Source organism: Podarcis gaigeae, assembly GCF_964106915.1.
Source record: "Podarcis gaigeae genome assembly, chromosome: 1".
NCBI classification, from domain to species: domain Eukaryota; kingdom Metazoa; phylum Chordata; class Lepidosauria; order Squamata; family Lacertidae; genus Podarcis; species Podarcis gaigeae.
In genome coordinates this window covers 5,023,214-5,039,037 of record NC_139678.1, presented here as the reverse complement: position 1 = coordinate 5,039,037, position 15,824 = coordinate 5,023,214, and the positions used below count along the sequence as shown (strand labels likewise).

Genomic DNA, 15,824 nt, shown 5'->3' with positions numbered 1-15,824 from the left:
AAAGAAACAACAAAAATGCAAAAATACAAAAATATAAAAATACAGAAATAAAAACAATTTAAAAACACGTACAGTTTCCATTCACTTATTTTCTTTTAACTTATTTTCCCGACCTCCTCACACCTCCCTTTCTTATATTCCAATTCAGATTATTTGTTCAGCAAATCCTCACCATTAGTTCTTTTACTTTTTTCAAATCCTTATTTTCCATATCTCTTAGCATTACAGCTGGAAACCATTTAATTTCTATCCAACAACATTCTAACTTTCATTAATTTTACAATATTTCTGCAAATAGTCTTTGAACTTCTTCCAGTCTTCTTCCGCCGACTCTTTTCCCTGGTCACGGATTCTGCCAGTCATTTCTGCCAATCCCACCAACCTAGCAGTTCTAAGCATGCCAGTGCAAGTAGATAAATAGGTACTACTGTGGCGGGAATGGTGTTTCCATGAGCTCTGGTTTCCGTCACGGTGTTCCGTTGCGCCAGAAGCAGTTTAGTCCTGCTGGCCACATGACCCGGAAAGCTGTCTGTGGATAAACGCCAGTTCCCTCAGCTTGAATAGCGAGATGAGCGCTGCAACCCCATAGTTGCCTTTGACGGGACTTAACCATCCAGGGGTCCTTTACCTCTATCCCAGCCACTCTTGATCCAGAAGGGATAGGCTATACCAAGCATAGCCATTGTGCATGCTCTTCAACATCTCTCCAATGAAAATAGGGACGTCCTGTTGTTGTTGTTGTTGTTGTTGTTGTTGTTGTTGTTGTTGTTTATACCCTGCTCATCTGACTGGGTTGCCCCAGCCACTCTGGGCAGCTTCCAACATATATAAAAACATAGCAAAACATTAAACTATACAAGGCTGCCTTCAGATGGCTCGGGGGTCAGTTAACTCCATACCCTCCAACTTTTCTCTAATGAAAACAGGGACATCCTAAGGAAAAGCAGGACATTCCGGGTTGAAATCAGAAACCAGGATGGTAAATCCAGAACTGTCGCGGGGAAATAGGAACCCCTGAAGGGTCTGAATGTGGTGTCATCCATTTATAGAGCTCCCTTTGCCCCTTACTGTTTGCCATGCTGTCTGAGACTGACGGAGTCTTATCATTTGGCATCAGATGTGGGAGAGGGAAAGAGAGACTGGGGTGGTGGGTAGGGAGGACTTTTAAGGGAGAATAAATGGGTTTGTGGGAGGGTGCATAACCTTGCCACCTGAACATATAATTTTATTTATTTATTTATACATACATACATACATACATACATACCCCACCCATCTGGCTGAGTTTCCCCAGCCACTCTGGGCGGCTCCCAATCAAATGTTAAAAACAATACAGCATTAAATATTAAAAACTTCCCTAAACAGGGCTGCCTTCAGATGTCCTTTAAAGATAGGATAGCTGCTTATTTCCTTCACATCCGAAGGGAGGGCATTCCACAGAACGGGCACCACTACCGAGAAGGCCCTCTGTCTGGTTCCCTGTAACCTCGCTTCTCGCAATGAGGGAACCACCAGAAGGCCCTTTGCGCTGGACCTCAGAGTCCAGGCAGAACGATGGGGGTGGAGACGCTCCTTCAGGTATACAGGACCGAGGCCATTTAGGGCTTTCAAGGTCAGCACCAACACTTTGAATTGTGCTTGGAAACGTACTGGGAGCCAATGTAGGTCTTTCAAGACTGGTGTTATATGGTCCCGGCGGCTGTCCCCAGTCACCAGTCTAGCTGCCGCCTTAGTTGCAGTTTCCGGGTAACCTTCCAAGGTAGCCCCACATAGAGCGCATTGCAGTAGTCCAAGTGGGAGATAACTAGAGCATGCACCACTCTGGAGAGACAGTCCGCGGGCAGGTAGGGTCTCAGCCTGTGTACCAGGTGGAGCTGGTAGGCAGCCGCCCTGGACACAGAATTGCCCTGCGCCTCCATGGACAGCTGTGAGTCCAAAATGACTCCCAGGCTGCGCACCTGGTCCTTCATAAATGATAAGTTGCATGTTCTTCGTTTGCATTCTGTGTCAATACATGAGCTTTGTATCAAATCAAAGTGTCTCATAAACACCAAGGAAGTGTTGTTTTAAAACGCTGGTGAATGATTTTATTTATTTATTTAGGCACATAACATGCTGTTCTGCTCTAAGAAGGCCTGGGCAAAATGAAGCTGTAGACTGAAGTAAGAATGGGGAAGAAAAGCGATTTGATTCACAATGATAAGCTAATATTCCCAATTTGCACTTTCTGAAACAAGACGCGAACCAAATCTCAGCCATCTTTTGAAATTCAAACCTCCATGGATTTTGCTATGTGGTTCTCCTGCCAAGTGATGTGTACCAAAATGTTCATAGGAGATAACAGTGCGCAGGGGGGGAAATGCATTTCATGCTCACAGAAAGGTTTTGAATCATAGCTTCTCTGTGGATTAGTGATGGCTATCTGTAGACAGGTGGCGCTGTGGGTTAAACCACTGAGCCTATGGCTTGCTGATCAGAAGGTTGGCGGTTCCAATCCCAGCAACGGGATGAGCTCCTGCTGCTCGGTCCCAGCTCCTGATAACCTAGCAGTTCGAAAGCACGTCAAAGTGCAAGTAGATAAATAGGTCCCGCTCTGGCAGGAAGGTAAACGGCGTTTCCGTGCGCTGCTCTGGTTCGCCAGAAGCGGCTTAGTCATGCTGGCCACATGACCTGGAAGCTGTACGCCAGCTCCCTCGGCCAATAAAGTGAGATGAGCGCTGCAACCCCAGAGTTGGTCACGACTGGACCTAATGGTCAGGGGTCCCTTTACCTTTAACCTGTAGACACAGTTGGCTTGTCATCTTGAGATTTTAAGAAAACGACAACCCATTGGTCTCTGTGCAATAATATTCCTTTCTCTCTGCTCCCAGGACATCTGGAGTGACAAAAGTCCCTGCCACTCACAAGAGAAGGACCAGATTTGGCCCACAGCAGGAGAAGAGACCTCAACACTGCTCCAAGAGCGAATGGCTCTCAGCATTATTTGGATCAATATATTCCTCACTGTTGTGGTTCTGTTGCCTCTCTGCCTTACTCCTTTCTCAAAACAAACAAGCAAAAGTACTTCTAGAAATCTCCCACTCTGGGTGTCGGCAAATGAGCTGTGGACAGGTTCGAAGACATGAGCGTCAAGATATGCCAATAGCAATATCTGTGGAGAGGTGAGTTTTGCTGAAGAGTCTGTTCAAAAAGTGAGTGCTGTGTTGAAAGGGCAAACCACCCTTTCAGGCCAGAAATTGCCATCCAATCTTCTTTCAGAGGTGATGGGAGATGGAGGGGCTGAAGATGATATTGTAGAGCAGACATGAGAGACCTCTTCCAGTCCACAGGCCACATGCGAGTCCCGATTTAGCCCTTGTGGCTGTTTCCCCCAAGCCACCTGCCCCACACCTGACACCATATGTTCCCCCTTTGGCTCGGATCATATGACGTCAGGTGTGGTACAGGTGAAAACACAGCTACTGTAGCCTTATTGGAGTTCACCGATTGGGTCTGCATTGCTCCCGGGTGGGAGGAAGGAAGTCAAATGACACCGAGGTTGATTCAAAGAAAGAGTTTATTCTGCTCTCCGGATAGCAGAAGGCACTTGTGTGGTCAGTCCACAGCAAGTCCAAAGAAATGAGAAATTTCATGCAGTATATATATCCTCCAGGCACCCTCTCCCCCTTCCCCAGGAATCTAAGCACGTCAGCTTGTACACGCAGGTTGACAACACAGATGTTCCTGCTCCAGCACTCTTAACCATAAAAGGGTTTTCCTTCCTGTACTCCTGACCATAAAAGGGTATTCCTGTTCCTATATTCTTATCTTGGAATAAGAAGGTCTCCTGGCACTGTTCCCTGACTAGGTCTGTGCGTCAGAGTGTGGTCAGGACGTAAGATAAGACCTAGACGTGTCATCCCTGTTCTACTGGAACAGCCAAGGTCATCCTTGCCATCACGAACTGATAAAGGAGAGGGCTCTGAGCACTTGTTTATACAGCCGTGTTTTTGTTTATACATTGACTCAGAGCTCAATTTAATGGATTTTAGCTAAGGAAAAATAGGGATTTTGGTGCCTGTTTCAAACTGCCTGCACAGTCAGTTTTGGGTTTGGGAAACCCATTCCTTCACTACAGAGTAAAAATTGCCAGGCAGAAAGTACATTACTGGTTTTTCATTGACAATCGAGGCTTGTGTTTGAGTGCCTTTTAAATTTGAAGGCTCTGCTGGGATTGGATCCATTCTGGAGGTTCTCCCCCGTCGGATCCAGTCTCTGCAGAACGTGGGCCCTCATTCCACACAAGCCTTCTGAGAAGAGCAAAGCACCCACAAGACGTAACACGATAAGAATATTACCTGTAACACAATTTAGAATGTTACCATGGTCATGCTGTGATCCCTGATTGGCTGGGAAAGAGGAAGGAGATCCCACCCAGGAAATAAAAGCGGGGCAAAAAGCTGCAGGTGAAACAATAGTTGACAGCAACACATGGCCTTGAAGGAATGTGGCTGTTAAGGGATTCCCTTCCACACACACCAGGAAATATCCCCCCCCCCCAAAAAAAGCTCTAACTGCTACTCTAATTAAACTAGGCAAACGTTAGTAGACTACTGCCTATTAATGGTCTTCTTCTGCATGCAAAGACACGCTCACATGAACTGAAGATACAATACCAATAGGGAGTTCAGTGATCAATAAGGTGGTTTCTGCATTGAAATATACTCGGAGTCGAGAGTGGATTTCATGCTCTTTATTCAGCTCATAGCGGTGAGGAGGAATGGAAGTTTCCCCAGAGTATCTGCTTTATATACATTATTTACACAATGGGCACCACGTGATTGGCTAATTCTAGGATTCTCCTGTAGGCCAATCAGCTTGCGGATTCACTTCCACCTGGAGCTGGATTGGGTGGCTGCCGCGGACCAATCATACTTCTGCATTGTTCTAGGACCAATCAGACTGCTGCATTCTGGATCCTATTGTTCTAGGACCAATCAGACTGCTGCATTCTGGATCCTATTGTTCTAGGACCAATCAGACTGCTGCATTCTGGATCCTATTGTTCTAGGACCAATCAGACTGCTGCATTTTGGATCCTATTCAACTCAGTACATAACATGCATGTTTTGTAGACGGACGTGAGGGGCTTGTCAACCTGGGAAGGGAGCCGACATAAGAGAAGGAAAACTCTTATCCTAAACCTCCGCTGCCTTGAGTGATATCTTCAGGAGAAGAAAAGGTGTTGGAGTAAACCATAGCAAAATCCAGAGTGGAGTTCCAAAGACCATGGGATGGCTCCGTGTACACCTCTTTCCGGCAGCTCCTGAAGCCTAGCTAGTGCCAAACATCTTGCCCTGTTTTCCTTTGGACCCCATAAGCAAGGCTGAGAGGGGGGTCTTGTCATCTGGGCAGCCCCGAGGTTTGTGCCCCAAGGAGGTCTCTTCAGTGCTGCTAAACACAGCAGTTTGACTTCACTCCATTGCCTCTTGTGACAGGCAGTTGCCAGCCTATTAATTTGTCACGAGAGCCAGGAGAGGGCAGCAGTGCTCTTACTATCCTGGAATGAATCCCTTGCTTCTGTTCCCCTGAAAGGGGCCTATCTGTGCCAAGAAGTTTTCACAGAGCTGCCATTTAAAATTTCTTGCAATTAGTGAGTGGAATGTGGCCTGCACAGCTTTAGCAAAAGTTGCTAAGGGGCTAAGCACCATTAAACACCAAAGGTCTTACCTTTGAGTAGATTGTGCATTGCACTGTTAGACCTTTGCCTCCAAGTAAGTCCAGGAGGGACGCGGGTGGCGCTGTGGGTTAAACCACAGAGCCTAGGACTTGCCGATCAGAAGGGCGGTGAGCTCCCGTTGCTCGGTCCCTGCTCCTGCCAACCTAGCAGTTCGAAAGCACGTGCAAGTAGATAAATAGGCGGGAAGGTAAGCGGTGTTTCCATGCGCTGCTCTGGTTCGCCAGAAGCGGCTTAGTCCTGCTAGCCACATGACCCGGAAGCTGTATGCCAGCTCCCTCGGCCAATAAAGCGAGATGAGCGCCGCAACCCCAGAGTCGTCCACGACTGGACTTAACGGTCAGGGGTCCCTTTACCTTTATCCAGGCATGCAGATGTTGGTAATAATAATAATAATATTAATAATAATAATAATTTATTTATACCCCACCCATCTGGCTGGGCCTCCCCAGCCACTCTGGGCGGCTTCCATAAAACCAAAAATACAGTAAAATATCACACATTAAAAACTTCCCTGAACAGGGCTGCCTTAAGATGTCTTCTGAATGTCAGGTAGTTGTTTATCGCTTTGACATCTGCTGGAAGGGCGTTCCACAGGGCGGGCGCCACTACCGAGAAGGCCCTCTGTCTGGTTCCCTGTAGCCTCACTTCTCGCAATGAGGGAACCGCCAGAAGGCCCTCGACGCTGGATCTCAGCGCCCGGGGAGAATGATGGGGTTGGAGATGCTCCTTCAGGTATCCTGGACCGAGGGCATTTAGGGCTTTAAAGGTCAGCACCAACACTTTGAATTGTGCTCGGAAACATACTGGGAGCCAATGTAGGTCTTTCTAGACCGGTGTTATATGGTCTCGGCGGCCGTTCCCAGGCCCGAGTCTAGATGCCGCATTCTGGATTAGTTGTAGTTTCCCAGTCACCTTCAAAGGTAGCCCCACGTAGAGTGCATTGCAGTAGTCCAAGCGGGAGATAACCAGAGCATGCACCACTCTGGCGAGACAGCCTGCAGGCAGATAGGGTCTCAGCCTACGTACCAGATGGAGCTGGTAAACAGCTGCCCTGGACACAGATTTGACCTGTGCTTCCATGGACAGCTGTGAGTCCAAAATGACTCCCAGGCTGCGCACCTGGTCCTTCAGGGGCACAGTTACCCCATTCAGGACCAGGGAATCCTCCACACCTGCCCATCTCCTGTCCCCCAGAAACAGTACTTCTGTCTTGTCAGGATTCAACCTCAATCTGTTAGCCGCCATCCATCCTCCAACTGCCTCCAGACAGTCACACAGGACCTTCACCGCCCTCACTGGTTCTGATTTAAAAGAGAGGTAGAGCTGGGTATCATCCGCATACTGATGAACACCCAGCCCAAACAATGAGCAACTCCCAACAGTATATTAAAACCACGATAAAACATCAAACATTAAAAACTTGAACGTAAGAGGTGGGTCTTCTCTGTGGTGGCCCCAAAGTTGTGGAACTCCTTCCCCATAGATATGTGTCTGCCACCCTCCTTACGCAGCTTTTGGAGAATGTTGAAGATGCCCCTCTTTCCCTGGCTTTTAACACTTGAGGTGGATATTTTTGGGACCCACCTTTTTAAAGAAAATTGCTGTTTTATTTAAAATTGCATTGGAGAAGTTGTAAAAAATAGCAGCTGAATGGGAGCCCTGCTGGATCAGGCCCAGGGTCTGTCTTGTCCACAGTCCTTCCCACGGAGTCGTCAGCCAAATGTTTCAGGGAAGTTAACGTGCAGGCCATGGAAGACAACAGCTCTTTTCGCTCAGAAACTAAGCGGCTCCTCCGGGCTGACATTGTTCAAAATATTGCACCATCCCTATATGTAAATGGTCTTGTAATAAGTCTTGTCGAACACCGCTGTCGATGACTCGGTGAACGGAGAGGCGATATATTTCCGTTCCAGCTGGCAGGGTCTGCCGCAAGCTTCAAAACAGGCAAATGAAATACAGATTTGCAAAACGGAGAGGGATTGTTTGGAGGGAAGAATGGAAATCTCTCCAATTCATGTATCTTATACAAGTTCATAAATTTGGGTTTCCAGTGCCAAAAGCTGATAGCTCTGCTCAAACCTACACATTTGTCTGTACAGTGGGCTTGCATTTTACATGATGCTTCAGTTCTGGGGGTCCGCGTACAAATCGTGCAACGTCAGGAACCTCCGGGAACCCCCAGCCCACCTCGTGCCATGAGACAGAGGGCTGCTTACCAGGGTCTGGGAAGGTCAGGCTAACCAGAGATGCTTCCAAAGTCCTTGGCCCCAGTAAGTGAGTAAAAGCTCCTGAATGAGGTGAGATGGGATTTATTTATTTCCCCCCACCCCCGTATAAACTGTCTTCTCTTTGGCGATCCCTCTTAGCCGAGTAAGATTGTCTTCCATAAACACAGTCTTCAAAGTGAATCCGTAAGTGACTGTGGAGGCCAATTTTGGATCCACACGTCCTTCCACAGTGGGGACATTGGTTCCCGGGCGGGAGTTGATCACGGTGTGGATTTGCCAAGCGTGCCTTCCTCTTAGAACGTTTCTCCCTTGCGTCCTGAGTTCTAGTGTCTTCAAAGTCCATGACACCTTTGGAAAAGGCTATTCTTCAATTAGAGTGCTCGCTGGCCAGTGTTTCCCAGTTGTCAGTGTTTATGCTACATTTTTTTTAGATTTGCCTTGAGATTCTTTAAACCTCTTTTGTTGACCACCAGCACTACACTTTCCATTCTTAAGTTCGGAATAGAGTAGTTGCTTTGGAAGATGATAATCAGGCATCCACACAACATGACCAGTCCAACAAAGTTGATGTTGAAGAACCATCGCTTCGACACTGGTGATCTTTGCTTCTTCCAGTACACTGGTATTTGTTCGCCTGTCTTCCCAAGTGATGTGTAAAAATTTTCGGAGACACCGTTAATGGAATTTTTTGAGGAGTTGGAAAGGGCGTTGTCAGAGCTGCCTCTAGATCCCAGCTCACAGAGGACCAACGCTAGGCTGTGGTAATGTACAAAAGTCTTTATTAAAGTCCAATTTCCATTTCAAAGCCACAGCGTGCAGCACTACGTCTTGAACTCTAGATCGGCGAAGTCCCGTCTGAATCACTTCCCCTTCCGCACCAGTTTAAGATCCTAGCCCTGCTCCACCTTCTGCGCTGTTCTCTCCTCCTCTGGGTCCTCCTGCCCGCTGGGGCATTGCACTTTCTGGACTCTTCCGACGCTGAGTCGCTCAGCTCCTCCCCCTCCCTCCGGCGGACTTTAGGACCAGGTTCCCAATCCTCATTCTCTGCTGTCCCGCGCTCCTGTACATTTGAACTTGCCTCTCGCGCCAACCCAGTGACCTTTCTCCTAACCGTCACACTGCTTGTGTCACTGCTTCCCCCTTCTGGGACACTGGCCGGATCTGACCTTCCCCCCGTTGCCAGACTCTCCAATGGAGGCGTGGTCAGCCCTGTCTCGTCTTCTCTCCCTGGTGGGGAATGCACTGGCCCCGATGCTTGGGACTCTTCCCCCCCACTCCGCTCTGGTGGGGAAGCTGGTCCTGATTTCCAACTACTGCTCTGGGAGTCCCTGCTGCCCCCTTGCTCCTGGAGCGTTCCCCTTGGGAACCCCCTGCCCTTGGCCGCTGGCGCCCCCTTCTGTGAATCTTCCGATTCGCTGGAGAGGCTCATGGAATCCCTCGGACCACTTTCCTCTCCTGCGCTCCCCTCGGATTCCTCCCTCTCGCTCTCCATCTCCTCTCTTCCCTGTGCCTCTGCTCCTGAACCCCTGACAGGCGTTTATAAGTGGTCCATGTTTCACAAGCATACAGTAAGGTTTGTAGTACAATAGCTTTGCAAACAAGCATTTTGGTTTGGTCCCGGTCCTCAAACACTCTCCACTTCAATTAGGAGAAAGCTGCACTCGCAGAGCTCAGGCGATGCTGGCTTTCACATAAATTGTGACCAGTAAGTGAAAGTGGAAGGAGAGGGAATGTTTCATTGCACATGTAGAAGTCCTCACATCAATGGGATAATTTGTTAGCTGCAACTCCAAGTGAATTATTTTCTTTTTAGGTTTTATTTTAAAGATTTGTTTATTTGGTTTTATGTAAGGCAACAGACATCAACAAGACTGGGTCCCCTCCTCTTCCTTTCCCCTCCTGGCAGAACCCAAACATAACCCATCAAAATAAACTCATGCATTAGAAAAGGAAAATCACTTCCAAACGATATTTTGTATGGCTGGAAAGAAAAATGGTGGAATGTTTGAAAAATTATTGTAAGCAGCTCAAAACATTAGAAGGATTAGAATAAATTTAGTAGTAGAATTAAAAACTATGGGGAAATTTGTAAAAGAAATAATAAAGAATAATTAGAATATGCAGCAGTAAAAGAAAATTGAAAAGAACCATGGAAGGGGGAAATTCAGTGTTAAGTGTAGGGGTTGCTTTCTTTGATGTGTGAATGTTGTAAAATTGAAAATTATAAATAAAAATTATTTTTTAAAGAATCGTTCCATGCATTCCTAGGAATTATTTTCTAAAACCTCATTTCAGTCCCAGAACACAAATTAATGCCAGGCCACCTTCTGTAACCGTGACCAGAAGTGACTGGTCCCATCTGACGTTTTTTCACATGTGGTGGGATTGTAAAATTATAAAGAAATAGTGGGAAATGATCTATAATGAAATGAAGAAGATGTCTAAAATAACCTTTGATTAAAAAAAACCCCAGAAGCTTTCCTACACGGTATTACAAGAGGGGACTTACCAAGATCCAAATATATGCAACTATGGCCGCACACTGTTAGCACAACATTGGAAAGAAGAAAGTGTCACAGCTAAAGAAGATTGGCAAGTCAAATTAATGGAATATGCTGAAATGGCAAAAATGACAATGAAACTAAGAGAAAGAGACGACAATGAATTTAAGGAGGAGTAGAAGATGTTTTGTTGTGTATACAGTGGTACCTCGGGTTACAGACACTTCAGGTTACAGACGCTTCAGGTTACAGACTCCACTAACCCAGAAATATTACCTCGGGTTAAGAACTTTGCTTCAGGATGAGAACAGAAATTGTGCGGCTGCAGCGGGAGGCCCCATTAGCTAAAGTGGTGCTTCAGGTTAAGAACAGTTTCAGGTTAAGAACGGACCTCCAGAACGAATTAAGTTCTTAACCCGAGGTACCACTGTATACAGAAACATCGTACAGAGGTTAACACATTAGCAGGATTTTAGAACTACTTGTAATTTTGTTATGAATAGGTAATTTAAATGGTTTTCAAACTTAACAATGGACATACGATATGTTGATAAATAATGAAACCAAGGAAGGGACTAGGGGGAAGTCAATTTGTTTTGTTTTGTTTTGATTGTGTATTTTTGTTGTTTTTATTTTTGTCGTTCTTGGAAAATTAATAAAATGTTATCAAAAAAAATGAAACAGAAGTGACTGGTCCCTTCAGTCCATGCTCCCTTTATAGCCTCATCTTCGTCATTTTGGACTCACAGCTGTCCATGGAGGCGCAGGTCAAATCTGTGTCCCGGGCAGAGGTTTACCAGCTCCATCTGGTACGCAGGATGAGACCCTATTTGCCTGCGGACTGTCTCGACAGAGTGGTACATGCTCTGGTTATCTCCCACTTGGACTACTGCAATGCACTCTACGTGGGGCTACCTTTGAAGGTGACCCGGAAGCTGCAACTAATCCAGAATGCGGCAGCTAGACTGGTGACTGGGAGAGGCCGCCGAGACCACATCACACCAGTCTTGAAAGACCTACATTGGCTCCCAGTACGTTTCCGAGCAGAATTCAAAGTGTTGGTGCTGACCTTGAAAGCCCTAAACGGCCTCGGTCCAGTATACCTGAAGGAGCGTCTCCACCCCCATCGTTCTGCTCTGACACTGAGGTCCAGCACCGAGGGCCTTCTGGTGGTTCCCTCCCTGCGAGAAGTGAGGTTACAGGGAACCAGGCAGAGGGCCTTCTCAGTAGTGGCACACGCCCTGTGGAATGCCCTCCCACCAGATGTCAAAGAGACTTTTAGAAGACATCTGAAGGCAGCCCTGTTTAGGGAAGCTTTTAATGTTTGATGTATTATAGTATTTTAATATATTTTTTTGGAAGCCGCCCAGAGTGGCTGGGGAAGCCCAGCCAGATGGGCGGGGTATAAATAATAAATTATTATTATTATTATTATTATTATTATTATTATTATTATCCGTGTGATTGTGGCTTTGCTCCCGGTCACGATAATGCGCCCTTTGCTTTAATTCATCCGGGATCTATCTGAACTTGATCAACTGCCCTGTCACGTCCTTGCCTGTGTACTTTTCACACCTCCACTCCCTCCATCTGTCTGAATCGAAGCTCTTATCTCCTTGAGGAAACAACGAGAATCTGCAGTGGGACTTGTCAGCATGCGCTGAAGTACAGCTACAATTGCCATTAGCAGACCTGGGCAGAGATCCAGGGGGCTATTTGGGTAAGTCCAGTGGGGCTTCCTGCTCCATCCTCTTAAATCAAGATGACGGAGATTGAACTCCAAATCCGCTGCATGCAAAATGATTGCTCTATCACGGAGCTGTGCTTGGGGAGAACCTCTTAGCTTCAAAACTGATTTGCCAAGTAGCATAAAGGACCACCATCCGTGGAGCAACAGCTTAAAGCAGCTCTCCACTGCCTGTTGCTCTCACAGTATTTTTAAATATACAGTGGTGTCTTGGTTCTCAGACTTAATCCGTTCCGGAAGTGCGTTCCAAAACCAAAGCATTCCAAAACCAAAGGCACACTTTACCATAGAAAGTCATGCAAAACAGATTAATCCATTCCAGACTTTTAAAAACAACCCCTAAAACAGCAATTTAACACAAATATCTAACGAGAGCAGTAAACAATGTACTGCCGTCACACAATCAGTAGCTGAACCGGGTTCCACACAGTCACAAAAACAAAACAAAAAAGCCGCAAAAACAAAAACGCAAAAGAAACAGCAAAAACAGACAGACCTCAGCGTAGCACTCAAATCGGAAGCGTGGCACTCAAAATGGAGCATGCTTGGCTTCCGGAAAAAGTTCTCAAACCGGAACACTCACTTCCGGGTTTGCAGCGTTCTGGTTCCAAGTTCAAGTACCAAGGCGTTTGAGAACCAAGGTACCGCTGTATACTACAAGTCCCATCATCCCTGACTAGTGGCAATGCTGGCTAGGGCTGATGGGAGCTGTGGTTCAAAACATCTAGAAGACAACAGATTGGGCAAGACTGAGCTAAAGCATGAAGTGACCACTTGTCAAATTCTACAGAGGACAGCTGTCTGTTTGGAAGGCTGTACGCCAGTCCAAATCTGGTTTAAAGATGAAGAACTCTAAGGAGGAACAAAAGTTAGGAGGGCTTGAAGTTCCTCAGAAACAGGAAATAGCTGGTCACCATTTTGCTCCACACTATGGTGAGATAAAGACTTAGACCATGTCAATTTAAAAAAGAATCTTTTAAGTTTTTCCTCCTATGTTAACTCAATTGAATGGCCCGCTAACCCCCCTGTTCTACAGATAAGCACATGGAAAGGCTTTATTGAGAAATGAAGTGACTTGCCTATTTTTCTTTTTAAAAATATATGTGATAGTTAAATGCTGTGTTGTATTCTCAATTATTTGAAATTTTTCCTCCCCATTTCCTCCCCCCCCCCCGTTTCTGCATGCATTTGCATTGGTTATGCTTATCACTTTTGCTGTATTTTGTAATATATATATATATATATATATGCTTTCGTAGATTTTCACGGGTACAGGAATGCAGGTTTTGGTGTCCTCGGGTGTCTTCCCGTGTAAAAGTTGGGGTGTCTAGGCGACGTTTCGACGAGGTCTCACTCGTCATCTTCAGGCTGGTGCTTTCGGCTTCTTGTTACTGGAACAGAGCGGGATCTCAATGTTTGAGTTCCTATAAATACTGTAGAGGGGGTGTGGTGTCTAGCCTCCAATGTTCTGGGCAGAGAGGAAGTTCCCAGGCTAGTGTGCCTTTTCTTCTTTTGTTCCTTAATTACTTGAGAGATACCTTGAGTGATTTCTTGAGTGATATCCTGAGTACCACTTAGGTGGGTCATTAGGTGTGGATTAGTTGCTAAAGTCTTTGTGTCTTGACCTCTTGAACTTTGTGAAGAGTTTTCCTGAGAAGATGGCTGTATTGCACTTAGTTGTGCTTTGGCTTGGCTTCGTGTATAGGGGCGAGCTGTGGTTTTGTGGCTTGTGTCAGCCAGATCTGTGTAGGGATTGCAGGGGGGTGCAGCATCCGGAGGTGCCACCATGGATTGGCTACTGGATGGTGTCAGTAATTCATCTGTGGAGAGGGTCTGGGTTTGGGTCTGGTGTGGTTGATTGGTGTTGGCGTTCTGTGTGCCTCTGGATCTGGTGTCAGTTTTTGTGGGGAGGGCTAATTTCCAGATGTCTGGCAAGCGGGATGTGTCGTCACGCTTGTTCATGTTGTGAGGGTGTTTCTCTATCTCGATGGCTTCCATGATTATTCTCTTGTGGTGATGTTCCGTGTTAAAGAGCAATTTGGAATCTGCAAAATTAATTTCGTGTCCTGTTTCTTTCATGTGTTGGAAAAGAGAGGAAGTTTTTTCTTCTTTTTTGACGGCATTCTTGTGTTCTGCGATACGTGCATTTATTCGTCTGTTTGTTTGTCCAATGTACGTGGCTGGGCAGACTTTGCAGGGTATTTCATAGATCCCTTGGTTTTCCAACCCTCTCCACAGATGAATTACTGACACCATCCAGTAGCCAGTCCATGGTGGCACCTCCGGATGCTGCACCCCCCTGCAATCCCTACACAGATCTGGCTGACACAAGCCACAAAACCACAGCTCGCCCCTATACACGAAGCCAAGCCAAAGCACAACTAAGTGCAATACAGCCATCTTCTCAGGAAAACTCTTCTCAAAGTTCAAGAGGTCAAGACACAAAGACTTTAGCAACTAATCCACACCTAATGACCCACCTAAGTGGTACTCAGGATATCACTCAAGAAATCACTCAAGGTATCTCTCAAGTAATTAAGGAACAAAAGAAGAAAAGGCACACTAGCCTGGGAACTTCCTCTCTGCCCAGAACATTGGAGGCTAGACACCACACCCCCTCTACAGTATTTATAGGAACTCAAACATTGAGATCCCGCTCTGTTCCAGTAACAAGAAGCCGAAAGCACCAGCCTGAAGATGACGAGTGAGACCTCGTCGAAACGTCGCCTAGACACCCCAACTTTTACACGGGAAGACACCCGAGGACACCAAAACCTGCATATATATATATATATATATATTTGCTTTCGTAGATTTTCACGGGTACAGGAATGCAGGTTTTGGTGTCCTCGGGTGTCTTCCCGTGTAAAAGTTGGGGTGTCTAGGCGACGTTTCGACGAGGTCTCACTCGTCATCTTCAGGCTGGTGCTTTCGGCTTCTTGTTACTGGAACAGAGCGGGATCTCAATGTTTGAGTTCCTATAAATACTGTAGAGGGGGTGTGGTGTCTAGCCTCCAATGTTCTGGGCAGAGAGGAAGTTCCCAGGCTAGTGTGCCTTTTCTTCTTTTGTTCCTTAATTACTTGAGAGATACCTTGAGTGATTTCTTGAGTGATATCCTGAGTACCACTTAGGTGGGTCATTAGGTGTGGATTAGTTGCTAAAGTCTTTGTGTCTTGACCTCTTGAACTTTGTGAAGAGTTTTCCTGAGAAGATGGCTGTATTGCACTTAGTTGTGCTTTGGCTTGGCTTCGTGTATAGGGGCGAGCTGTGGTTTTGTGGCTTGTGTCAGCCAGATCTGTGTAGGGATTGCAGGGGGGTGCAGCATCCGGAGGTGCCACCATGGATTGGCTACTGGATGGTGTCAGTAATTCATCTGTGGAGAGGGTCTGGGTTTGGGTCTGGTGTGGTTGATTGGTGTTGGCGTTCTGTGTGCCTCTGGATCTGGTGTCAGTTTTTGTGGAGAGGGCTAATTTCCAGATGTCTGGCAAGCGGGATGTGTCGTCACGCTTGTTCATGTTGTGAGGGTGTTTCTCTATCTCGATGGCTTCCATGATTATTCTCTTGTGGTGATGTTCCGTGTTAAAGAGCAATTTGGAATCTGCAAAATTAATTTCGTGTCCTGTTTCTT

At 46.4% G+C, this 15,824-nt stretch overlaps 1 protein-coding gene across 3 annotated transcripts in view; it reads left to right on the top strand.

Moving 5' to 3' along the window:
- LOC310840638 (maestro heat-like repeat-containing protein family member 2B) overlaps positions 1-3,015 on the top strand; it is a 96,703-nt gene extending 93,688 nt beyond the window's left edge. For 2 of the 3 annotated variants that reach the window (XM_083730896.1, XM_083730895.1), the window contains one exon: positions 2,871-3,015. The gene's annotated coding sequence lies outside the window, so the exon portion shown is untranslated. Of the gene's footprint in view, positions 1-2,103; positions 2,163-2,870 lie in introns of all 3 variants that reach the window. The other variant, XR_014561947.1, reaches the window with a different exon arrangement.
- The last annotated feature ends 12,809 nt before the right edge of the window (positions 3,016-15,824 follow it).